The following is a 12,761-nucleotide window of genomic DNA, read 5'->3' on the forward strand; positions in this document are numbered from 1 at the left end:
GTCTTGTATGTTTTTCACTTCAATTTGAGGGTATGTTGAAAAATAAGTGGCTAGAAGCTGTATCTCACTGTCGTCATAATTTTCCAATTTTTTTCATGATGGCCAGGAATGTATGTCAAAAACACCAGTGGCACTTTGAATATCCTCATTTTTAAGAACTGTGTCGTTCAGAAAGTTAATCCCACTTGCCAAAATATGTTCCTTCCCGCTCTGAAATTCTTATCCGACACACCTTCCTAGTTCGCGGACTTTGATGTCTAATGCAACGTTGCCAATTTTCTATAACCGCACAGGAATGAAAACGACTGTACTTCTAAAGTGCAGACCGTTCAATACCATGATGCTGTAATTAAATTAAAAGTGTGAATAATGTTAAGTGAAAAATAAAAGAATTGATAAACACATTATTCCGTATGTTTTAAATGCAAAGAATGAAATCCACGGGAATTTATCAGCACTGCTTTGGCGGCAATAGTTTAGGAACGAATAGTCACGGGAAGCAAGGCGGTAATGTAGTGTTTGTGAAATTATTTAACGTAGTAGCTCTCTGCATTTCTCCATAACTCTATTTATTATGATACGTCCACATGAAAGGCTAAATGTTTGACGGGTTGCAACGATGTCTCTCATGACCAATAGGCAGCTCTCGCACAGAACTAAAATGTCAAGTTCTAAGGTACGAAGCGTCAATTACAGAATTCATAGACTCTGCTAAAAGCAGTGAAAATGTTTATTGCAGATATCAGAATATGTGAGCTACAGAAAACACGCGAAACACCATACGACTTGTTACTTTATGATGTGGTGGGAATGTACATGTACGGGAACTTCGGATTTCGAAAAGTAAAGTATCAAAACCGAATTTGACAATTCAGGCGCGCGGTAAACATTTTCAGGCGCCATGGTGACTGGGCGCCCGGTCATTTTCGACCCCCGGTCAATGGCATAGAAGACGACCTCAACAGCAGACCAGGCGCATGCGCAACTAATGTAACTCCAACAGCTGGGAAGGCGGATGAAGACTACAGCAGTTCAGTCAGGACCTCCAGTCGTCGCAGTTGTTATGCCACTGGGCAAAAGCTCTGTAACTGTCAAGGATCGTGTGAATGTTGGTGTGCAACAGCATTCCCACAATAATAGGTCACGCACAGGCGTCTTCCGAAGAATTGTACCATCTCTCCATGCACAACCGCAAGCCCTGTGGCAATCGTGAGAGTTGTGACAAAAGCAGGATTGTGTTATCTGGGAGCTCCTAGCAACAAGCCGGCATGCAGGCAGCGAACGTGTGACCTTCGCTTTGCTCGAGAATGGACTGTAGAGCAATTTGTATGCTGCATTCGTGACTAAGCAGTAGTGATGGGCACTTCAGAGATGCCAACTTTCAAGAAAGGCAATTCGTAATGCAGCTGTTATGGCAAGGGGGGTGGGGGGGGCGGTGGCCGCAGAATATTTTCCCCGATATTTTACTAACTTATATATCACTGAAAAATCAACGAACAACATACAGTTCCACCAGATGTAACATGTTCAAAAACTGGCATATAAAGAGTGTATGATTCTTACCTGCTAAAATCAAAATCAAATCAAATCAAAATCTCTTTATTTGCAAATGAGATGTCTACCTCGGTGGCAAATGGTACACTAAAATACATTATTGTCAAGCAATAAATTTTAAATTAACAAGAGACAAAGAAAATTTTCCTAGAATACAATATTATACAATTTACGCTAATAATTTGTTCTATTAAACACATACATCATCCTTAATAAATTTATATTGTTTACAAAATTCTACTTATAATATCTTACAAACATAGTCAACTCATATACAGTATGTGAAATTACTTCTAATAATAATATACAACTGGTATAAGATTAAAATTAACATTGAATTTATTTACATATTTATATTTTACCCATTTTGGAACATAAGTAGCATAACGACCTGCTGCGTCTTAACCAGAGCCCCTTTTGCTACCACTTTTCAGAGTTCCTGAAGGGCCTTCACAGCTACCGTAGCGGTCCCAGGGTCCTCGAAGTCCCCACTGTACTTCACCCCTACAGGCAGTCCCCTACTTGGGCTGTCCAAACTCCATAGACCAGGGGATGGAATTAATTTAATCACACACATTTTTTATTTACAATATCCTGCACTGGTCGAATGCCCTCTAACATTTCATTTATTTTCTCTGTTGTTGTTTATTCTCTTCTTGAATATCTGTACAGATTTTGGAAAAGGATCAAACACTGCCCCTGGTAAACTGTTCCACTCCTTCACGCCCTTCCCAAAGAGTGAAAATTTACCCCAATCGCTTCTGCTAAAATTCCTTCTAATTTTGTACTTGTGGTCAGTTCTACCAATATAATTATTTTCCAACTGAAGCCTCTCACGGATATCTCTCCATGCTTCTTCTCCTGTATAGGCTCTATATAATCCTATAAGTCTAGTTTTCTCCCTTCTCTTACTTAAAGGTTCCCAACCAAGTTCCTTTAACATTTCTGATACACTACTCTTTCTCCTGAAATCCCCTGTTACAAACCTTGCTGCTTTCCTCTGTACACCATCTAGTTCTTTTATTAGGTATTCTTGGTGAGGATCCCAAACACTGTTTGCATATTCCAATAATGGACGAACCATACTTAAGTAACTTTTTTCTTTTAATTCTTTGTTGCATCCTTTAAGTAGCCTCATTATGACATGTAACGATCTGTATGCTTTCCCAACAACATCATCAACAGGTGATCTGCAGTACATATCTGAGTGGAGGTTGAAGGTTCATTTCTTTTGTTGAGTACTACAGTTGCTCTCTTAACAGCTTGTATTCCTGTTTGGTAAACGTACACTGGTGACATGCTTTTCGGAGTTCATATTAGCACGGAATTCAGTCTTATTCTTCCCCATCATGCGCATCTGAAAAATCGCGGCTACACACTACAAAACACGTGTGAATGAGATTTTGAGGAACGCAGTAAACAGGGCCATTCTTTCGAGTATTGCTCCCTAAATTTTGAACTATTTTTGGTTTATTAATAGCATCACTATTCACGGTAATGTCATCACACGTATTTTCCTGCACAAGAAATCGCTTCATTATATCAAACCTTTCGCATTTCTTAACACACGATTAGCATATATCCCAGAAGAGACGACGATGGCGACGATGGGATAGGAAAGGCCTAAGAGTTGGAATGAAGCAGCCGTGGCCTTAATTAAGGTACAGCAAAAATTACTTCTTCAACAGTCACGCACACAGTATTCACAATGAAATGGAGTTTGTCACCACTTTGCCGCCGAAACAAAGACAAAAGAACTTGCATACTTGCATGGAAGTCTGATCCTGTGACGAACGAAGACAACTCCGCAAGATATACCACTTCACAGGTGCCTATTTTTCCGGTACTGGAAGCACACACTGCGTTCGGCGTGTGAAAACTCGAAATATTCTTAAACGAGGGACAGGAAGGGGTATAAATGATTACTGATAAATCCAAAAATAATATTCTGATAATTCAAGCTGTAATGGCATTCCTTGTGTATCCTTTTGAACATTTCACACACTTAGATTTAAAAATCAACAAAACAATCTTAATTTGTGGTGTGTGATTCGTAAAGGCGTAATTATGATGGGTAATTCGTAATTATCTCTGCGTACTGTAGTGTAACCATTTAAGACGGGTATCTGTCGATAGACCAGACTAACGAATGGTTCATCGAAAGGGGGATAGCAGCCTTTTGGAAGCTGCAACGGCAGTCTAGATGATTTGACTGAAATGGCCTTCTAATAATATTTAACATGGCTTAGCTATGTTGATACTGTTACACAGCTAAAATCAACAGGAAACTACAGCCATAACTAACTCCCAAAGGACATGCAACTCTCTCTGTATGAATGAATGATGTACTGACGATGGTTTCCTCCCGGATAAAGTATTCAGGAGGTAAAACAGTCCTCCATTCGGATCTCCAGGTGGGGACTGATGAGGAGGGCAATCATAAGGAAGACAAATACAGACTTTTTTTAAGTCGGAGCGTGGAATGTTAGAAGTTTGAATCATTGCGGTAGGTTAGAGAATCTGACAAGATAAATTGATAGACTAAAATTAGATCAGTTCATGTAAGTGAACTACGTTGGCAGGAAGAGCAGGATTTTTGGTCAGGCGACTATAGAATTATCAACACAGACTCAAACATGGGAAATGCCGGAGTTTGTTTAATAATGAATAAGAAAATAAGGCAGTGGATAAGCTACTACGACCAATATAGTGAATGAACTATTGTTGCCAAGATAGACACCAAAACAATACCCACCACAATATTGCAGGCCTATATGCCTACTAGTTTATCAGATGATGACGATAAAATCGAAGGAATATAAGAGATAGAAGAATTAATACAATATGTAAAAGGAGACGAGAACCTAATTGTGATGGGAGAATGGAATGCAGTTGTAGGCCAAGGAAAAAGGTACTACTGTACGAGAATTCAAACTAGGACAAATGAATGAAAGAGGAACTCAGCTAGTAATTCTGCGCTTATTATAATTTAGTCCTTGCTTCAAACACCACAAATGATGACTGTATACATGGACGAGATCTGGAGATACATGAAGGTATCAAATAACTTCATTATGATTAGGCAGAGATTCATAAGCCAAGTGTTGGATTGCAAGATGTTCCCAGGAGTAGATGTGGACTCTGACCACAACTTGGTGGTCATGAAATATCATCTAAAATTGGAGACATTTAAGAAAGGAAGGAATGCAAGAAGATGGGATATAGATAAGTTGAAAGAAAAGAGAGTGAGGGATTGTTTCAAGGAACGTATTGCAGAAGGACTAAATGAAAAGGCTGAAAGAAACACAATAGATGAAAAGTGGACAGTTGTGAAGAAAGAGATTAGTAGGGCTGCTGAAGAAAGGCTAGAAAGAAAGGTAAGATCAAGTAAAAATAAGTCTGGAGATATCAGACCTGACTGAAGAGTGTCAAAAATACTGGAATGCAAAAAATGAGACGGGGGGAAGGAACATAGGCAATTAAAGAATGAAGTAGATAGAAAGTACAGATCAGCTAAGGAAGAATGGCTGAAAGAGACGGGCAAGGATGTTGATGGTTGTAGGAAAGGTAGATGTTGCATACAGGAAAATCAAGGAAACATTTGGAGAAAGGAAAACTAGGTGTATGAATATTAAAACCTCAGATGGAGGACCACTTCTAAGGAAGAAGACAAGGCAGAAAAATGGCAGGAACATATTGAAGATTTGTAAGGAAAAGTAGAATATAAGTTTCTAGAACAAGAAGAGGCTGTTGATGCTGATGAAATGGGAGACCCAATTTTAAGGTCAGAATTCTACATAACTTTGAGAGCCCTTAATAGGAACAGGCACCTGGAATTTATGAATTACTGACCACTTTAGTGTTTGAGTCCATTTTTAGTGATGACATTTTTGATCACCTAATTTCTGAATTTGACAGGTGTGCTAGGTTTTTAAACTGTCCTTCCCTAAATAGTACTCAGCAAAAACTGGTTTTCTATGCAATTTTGATTTTGTTTGGATATAATGATGTTCCTTCAAAGAGATCGTATTGGGAAGATGCAGGTGATTTGCACAATTCTATGATGGCAAATACTATGCACTGTAACAGTTTATTGAAATATGCTGTTTCATTCATTGTGCTAACAACGCAAACCCAAATTTGAACAACAAAATGTGAAAGTTGAAAACTTTGACTTCTCGGTGAACGTTTCAATACAAAACTTTTGAGCTGAGGAGCACTAGTCATGCGATGAGTATATTGTGCCACACTTCTGGAGGCATTACTGTAAACAGTAATCTTCCACTGCCATGAAGAAAAAATGTATACATGAGAACCTAAAGAGACTGGAGGAAGGTGTTTAGGTTTTCCGTTGGGTAGATAATTCAGTTATAACCAAAGTATCCACATGTTATGGAGTGCACCCTGGAAAACAAATTTCTCTTTATGTGTGTACCAAGTTTTGGCAAGTGTGATACAACAGTGTATCAAGTTTTAGGACACCATGTTCCACAGGTGAAACATTGTGTATTTCTATTGGCCCTCGGCCAAATCCGCCGACTCAGGGTTTCTGGCCTCGCACTACAAAGTTCTTGCCTGATGCATTGCTTTTTGAGGTGATCTCTCAACTTGGATCTTGAAGGAGGTGGAGGGGCTGCTTGAAGCTCCTGTTCCACTGGAGGACTTAACTGACTTTTGGGTTTCGTATCAATGTAATTATAATTTCTTGTGTCACTTTCCACGCCTTTTCTCTTTCATTTTTTTTTGATAAAATAAAAGTTTAGAGTTTCTTTCTAAATCATGATGTTCATCTAACTAGATAAGATAACTTTGTAAACTACACTGTTATTTGTAAATTTCTTCAACACCTTTTATAGCCTACAGGTAAAATAGGAATAGGCCACAACAAAATAAATGTTTTATTCCATAATACATTTTCAGGGCCTGTTGCCCAGACTGAACTACCGTAACTGTACAAGATTCAATATATCCGCCCCAATCCTACCTGCGATTACAACACTATGATGATAATAACAAGAAGCAAAAAGCAAAGTCACCATCAAGCATTGAATTACACAAACTAAAATAAAACATTAAAAACAAGAAAAGATGCATACGGCTAAACCAGAACACAGATTTTTAAAACATTAAAAAAAAACATGGAAGTGAACAGGACAGGGCATGAATACATTTTACATCTTGATGCTTTGAGTGAAATAATTTGATATTCCAGAAACCCAGTTTATTTAAAATAAGACAATGAACCTAACTGTTTTCATAAGTAAATTAAAAGGAATTTACACAAGTCAAATTAAAGGGAATCGCCATCAAATTGAAAGATACTGAAGTGCACATTCGCACTTAAATGTCTGCACTACTTTTACAAACCCAGAGATGCTAACTTTCAAGAAAAGCAATTAGTAATGCAACCGTTAAGGCACCGGAGGTGGTGTGTGTGTGTGTGTGTGTGTGTGTGTGTGTGTGTGTGTGTGTGTGTGTGTGTGTGTGTGTGAGCGGGGGGGTGCGACCGTATATATTTTTCGAGATCTCGCTAACTTGCACGTCATTGAAAAATCAATGAACATACAATTCAAGCAGATGTAACACATTCAAAAACTGGCATATAAACAGTGTATGATTCTTACCTGCTAGAGTAACAGGTGATCTGCAGTACATATCCGAGAGGAGGTTGAAGGATCCTTTCTTTCGTTAATTATTGTAGTTGCCCCCTTAGCAGCTTGTAGTTCCTGTTTCGTAAAGGTACACTGGTGACATACTTTTTCTTTTGATCCTCTGCACTATCAGAGCACTCGACAGTTCGGTGCTCATATTAACACGGAATTCAGTCTTGTTCTTCCTCACCAAGCTAAAAACTCTTTCCAGTGGAGCATTACTATGGGGTACTAGAAGAAAAGCCATCATTGGCTTACTCAGTGAAGAGTACTTCCTTATACCTAAAGCATCAGTGATCTTCGATATTTCGAACCAAAGTCTGTCGGCCCTTTCATTCTTGTCAAAAGGGAATCCATCAAATTGGGAACGACTAAACTCTGTTTCCCAAGAATCAATTTCTTCTGATGACAGAAGTTTAGGAAACCGGGCAATCATAAATTCTACTGATAAAAAACTCTTGGATTTCCTCTGAAAAACATCAGCAACTTCAGCATGCTCGAGAAACTTATCCCTAATTGGCCATTTGTTGACAATGTACTCGCATGTTGCCACAGTATCACGTCTATAATGTACTCACATGTTTTTGTACAGAACAGTCTAACATCGGAATAAAAGTTTTTCAATGTAGTTTCATCTACAGAAACTGCCCCTGTGTAAGCCCTTGTGTTTGCCCCAAAGACCAACTCACTGTCACTTTCCTGTAACTTAGTAGAACAAAATTTCACATCAAGCAAATTTGTATCGGACTCTGGAACAGAGAATGTCGTCACAAAGCGAACAATAAGGTCACTGAAAAATTCATTTAAATTTAAATGAAGTTTATGAATAAGTGGTGTCTCTTGTTGGAAGAATACATTTAAGGAGTTGAAAAGTGGAAGAACAGAGCTAAGGTAAAACTTAGTAGATGGATTTTCAAATTGGTCCTTAACTTGCAGAAATTTTGAGTCGGCCTTGTCAGAATCTGATTTGCAGAAGAGCATTTTTAAAGGGTTCCACTGTTCTAAGACCCTCGATTCACACTGTAGAAGAGATAACCACCTGGTAGAAACATACCTCAAAATGATGTGAAGCTTTTCACCAAAGACTTCCTGGCATACCTTTAAAGAATTTTGCCTCTTTGAACTCTTCAGCAAATAGTGATAAACATCAATTAAACACTGTTCAATATTAACATTTACAAGAGCACTGCACCCCTTTTGAGCAGCTAAGTGCACAAGATGATAATTTCAGCCTTGCACACGAATATTTAAAGGAGCTCACATCTTTGGAAACACCAGTCAAAGTACTTGCATTATCACATGCAAACCCTACGCAGTTATCCCACGAAATCCCTCTCGTCTTCAGTTCATCATCCAATATATTGAATATTCCTTTGCCTGTATTGTCGTTGGATTCCCGAATTGTAAGAATTAATGTTGAAATTTGCGTAGATTCCCTATCGAAAAGCATCACAACTAATGATTAGAGCTTTCTGTCATTCACATCGTTACTGTCGTCTGTTGCCAGGGCAAGGGGCTGGGACTTCATTAACTCTGTTACCTTTCCCTCAACTGTAGAAGCCAAAGTTTTAACTAGCACTCCCGTTTCTGTTCTCGCACAATCGTACTTCGAAGCTATTTTCGAATCGGGAAACATTTTCTTGAACAAACGTCCCGCATGGTCACTGCAGGCTAAAGGCAAGTTGTGTTCAACAAGAAAAGTTGTAAACAACAACTCCGTGTTTGTTACTGAGCTTTCATCTTCCGAGGATTTAGCAAAAATGGTTAAATTCTTGTTTGTGTCTTTCAGCTTAACTGTATTCGTATGAATTTTGCTAGCCACATGTTTACGACAGTCGTCTCGCCCACCATGCACAACAGAAAAATCGCGGCTATACAAACTACAAAACACGTGTGAAAAATTTCGAGGAATGCAGTAAATAGGGCCATTCTTTCGAGCATTCCTCCCTAAATTTTTGGTTTCTTACTAGTGTCACTAGTCACGGTAACGTCACCACACGTAATTTCCTCCACAAGAATTCACTTCATTGTTTATCTCAAACTGTTCGCATTTCGTTAACACGCGATTAGCATATATCCTAGAAGAGCAATATATGCAAATTTGGCAACCAAAATCGCAATAAATATTTCTTCAACAGTCACGCACACAGTATTCACAATGAAACTGAGTTTCCCACCACCGCCACCACTTTGCCACCAAAACAAAAACAAAAGAACTCAGATAAATTGCATGGAAGTCTTATCATGAGACGAACAAAGACAACTCAGCAAGATACACCACTTCACAGGTGCAGTTTCTCCAATACTGGAAGCACACACACTGCGTTTGGCGCCTGTAAACTCAAAATACAACCTGGTCTGAAGAGTTTGGTGAATGGTCTTATGAAATAAAGACAACGTTAAGTTACACACAAAACTCCTTTACTGCCCTTCAAAGTAATCTCCATTAGCTACAACACACTTTTAACATCGACTGTAAAGCTGCTGAAAGCTGGAAGCAAACGCTTCTTTTGGAATCTCCCGGAGAACCCTTATCACGCGTTGTTGGATACCTGCTTCACTGTCAAACCGGTGGCCTTTCAGGGCTAATTTAAGACGGGGGAACAAAAAAAATTTGCCAGCGCCAAATCCGGAGAATACGGAAGGTGTGGAAGAACAGTCACCTGGCGTTCAGTGAGAAACTGGGTTACGCCATACGTGGTGTGCGGACGGGCATTGTCATGCAGGAGCTTCCATTGTCACTCCGGTACAGTTCAAGCCGAACCAGTCTGATGCGTTGCCGTAGCCGTTTCAAAACTCCCTCATAGAATTCCACGCTGGCAGGTGTACCCTGGGGTATAAATTCATGATGAATGACACCATTGCTGTCGAAAAAAGTGACCAGCATTGTTTTAATCTTGGACTTTGTGCGCCGACTTTTCTTGGGAGGCGGAGAAGACGCTGAACACCACGCCACTGACTGTCCCTTGGTCTCCGGATCATACTGGTAGCACAACGTCTCATCTCCTGTAATCATGGTTTTCAACACTTCCGGATTTTGGTCACAAACATCAATGAAATCTCCTGACGTTTCCATCCGAGTTTGCTTCTCAGTTTGTGCGGTATAAACCGGGCACAAATCTTCCGCTTTTTCAAATGTTCGTGAACAATGGTCCTTACACTGTCGTTGCCTACACCCCCTTCATCTGCTATCATTCGTAAGGACAGTCATCGATCATTCGCAAGCATCTGTTGCACTTGTTCGATGTTGTCTGGAGATGTGCTTGTGGTTGGTCGACCCGAATGCGCCTCGTTCTCAACACCTTCCTTTTCATCTCCAAAGCGTTTAAACCAGTCAAAAACACACGTTTTACTCACTGCTTGAGCGTGATAAACTTGCAATAACATTGCGTGTTTCCGTTGCCGTTTTGCCTAGGTGGAAGCAAAACTTCATGTGAACGCGTTGCTCCGTTTTGCACTCCATTGTACGACGCGAGTCCTCACACTGACTCCGAGCGATGTGTTGCAGTGTTCAACTCAGTTTAACTGTGTTGAGTTGACTGATATGGGGCACTTGGTGTCATGTTTCGCAATGGGTATGTGCGAGCGCATCGGCCGAACTAGCAAGGTGTACAAACTAGGCGACCATTCACCGAACTTTTCAGACACAGGTTGTATTCTTAAACGAGGGACAGGAAAGGGCAGGGTATACTGTACATGATTACTCAGAAATCCTAAAATAATATTCTGAGAATTCAAGCTGAAATGGCATTCCTTCTGCATATTTTTTAACACTTCAAACACTTACATTGAAAAATCAACAAAAAATCGTATTTTGTGGTGTATCATTTGTAAAGGCATAATTATGATGGGTAATTCATAATTATTACGATTGAATCTTAATAGTTGGCATCTCTGCAAACCCCATGATTTCTAAAAACACAGGTTGAACAGGGAAGGCTAAATGAACAACATACCTTTAGTGAGGAGATTAAACCAAGTAAAATTTACATGAATCACAAAGAATATAATATTAGAAGACCGAAAACAACTTAAAGCTTGGGGAATTAGAAACACTTCCATCCATTTACATGGCTTTCTTTTCAGTTATGATGTGTCAGTTTATCACGTCTTTATCTTATACAACAAAAGAAGTTTGGACAACAAGCCCTGAAAATGTATTGTGGAATAAACAATTCCTTTTGTTGTGGCCTACTCCCATTTTACCAGTATAAATGGTATCAAAGAAATGTACTATCCGCGCACTTTTTAGTGATAGATTTTTGTACTCGTTGGAGAAGTAAGAAGGGTTCCGTTAATACTGCCAACTGAATGGAAATGAAATCTGAATTGAATCGATAATATGATCGATCGATATGAATTTTATAAACCTTTATTATTTTAAGCAAACAGCTGTGTCACACACACAATATTTAATACTATATAACATTTCCCGTTGCGAAACGTGTTCCTAGCATGAATTCTATAGTTTGGCTTTGCTGTGTAAACAACGACAGTACGAGTAGTTAAAGTGTACGCCAGATGGCGCACAGCGATGATAAGCGATTCTTAGTGTGTGCTTCAAAGGTTGCCAATACGAATCTCGAAAATAACCGAAGTCGACCGCTTCAGCACTAGGGTGTAAATCTATCACTAAAAAGTGCGCAGATAGTACAAATAACAGAGGAGTTTACAAAGTTAACTTATCTAGTCAGACGAACATCATGATTTAGAAACTCTCATTACACTTTCATTTTAACCAAAAATACATTGGAAGAGAGGCCTGGAAAGTGGTAAGAGAAATTAGAATTACTTTACATTATGAAACAAAACCTGAAAGTCATTACAATTTACCTAAAGTTCAGTTAAGACCCCCAGTAAAGCAGGAGTTTCACAGAGCACCTCTACCTCCTCCAAGATCCAAGTTACAAGTTCACCTCAAGAAGCAACACATCAGGCAAGAGCTTGCTAGCGCAAGGCCAGAAACCCTGAGTCAGCTGATTTGACTGAGAGTCAATAGAAATACACAGTTTAAACCAGGCTCTTTTCTCCACCAGTGTACTTAAAATCAACCTCCGCTGCTTAGTTCTAGCTTGTTCTGGAATATTCAAACACTTCACCTGCATTGTTGCCTTTCAGGAAATACACTAGGGAACATGGTGTCCCAAAATTGGATGCAATATTGTGCAATGTTGCACCATACTTGCCAACATGCAGTACAATGTGGAAGACAAACGACAGGCTAGAGGTGGAAAAGTTTGAGTGTGTCAGCCATACATGATTTCTCAGTTTAATGTCAGTATGGGAGGTACTGATCACATGGGTCATAACTTAACAGAAGGGAGAAGTCAGAATACGAGGGAAGAAGTGATGGTGGGCAAGTTTTATCTGGCTCATTGATATAAAAACCCACAATGTATGGCAACTAAAGACACGTTTGGAGAAGGAATTCTTAACCTTGATTTTCGATGCAACTTTTTCCAGACTTATCTCACTGTTGTGGTTGTGCAGACACTTCAGTACAATTGAATGCATCATTGTCTTCTACAATTCCAGAAGCGAAGAGAAGCTGACATG

Source organism: Anabrus simplex, chromosome 3 (assembly GCF_040414725.1).
Source record: "Anabrus simplex isolate iqAnaSimp1 chromosome 3, ASM4041472v1, whole genome shotgun sequence".
NCBI lineage: Eukaryota > Metazoa > Arthropoda > Insecta > Orthoptera > Tettigoniidae > Anabrus > Anabrus simplex.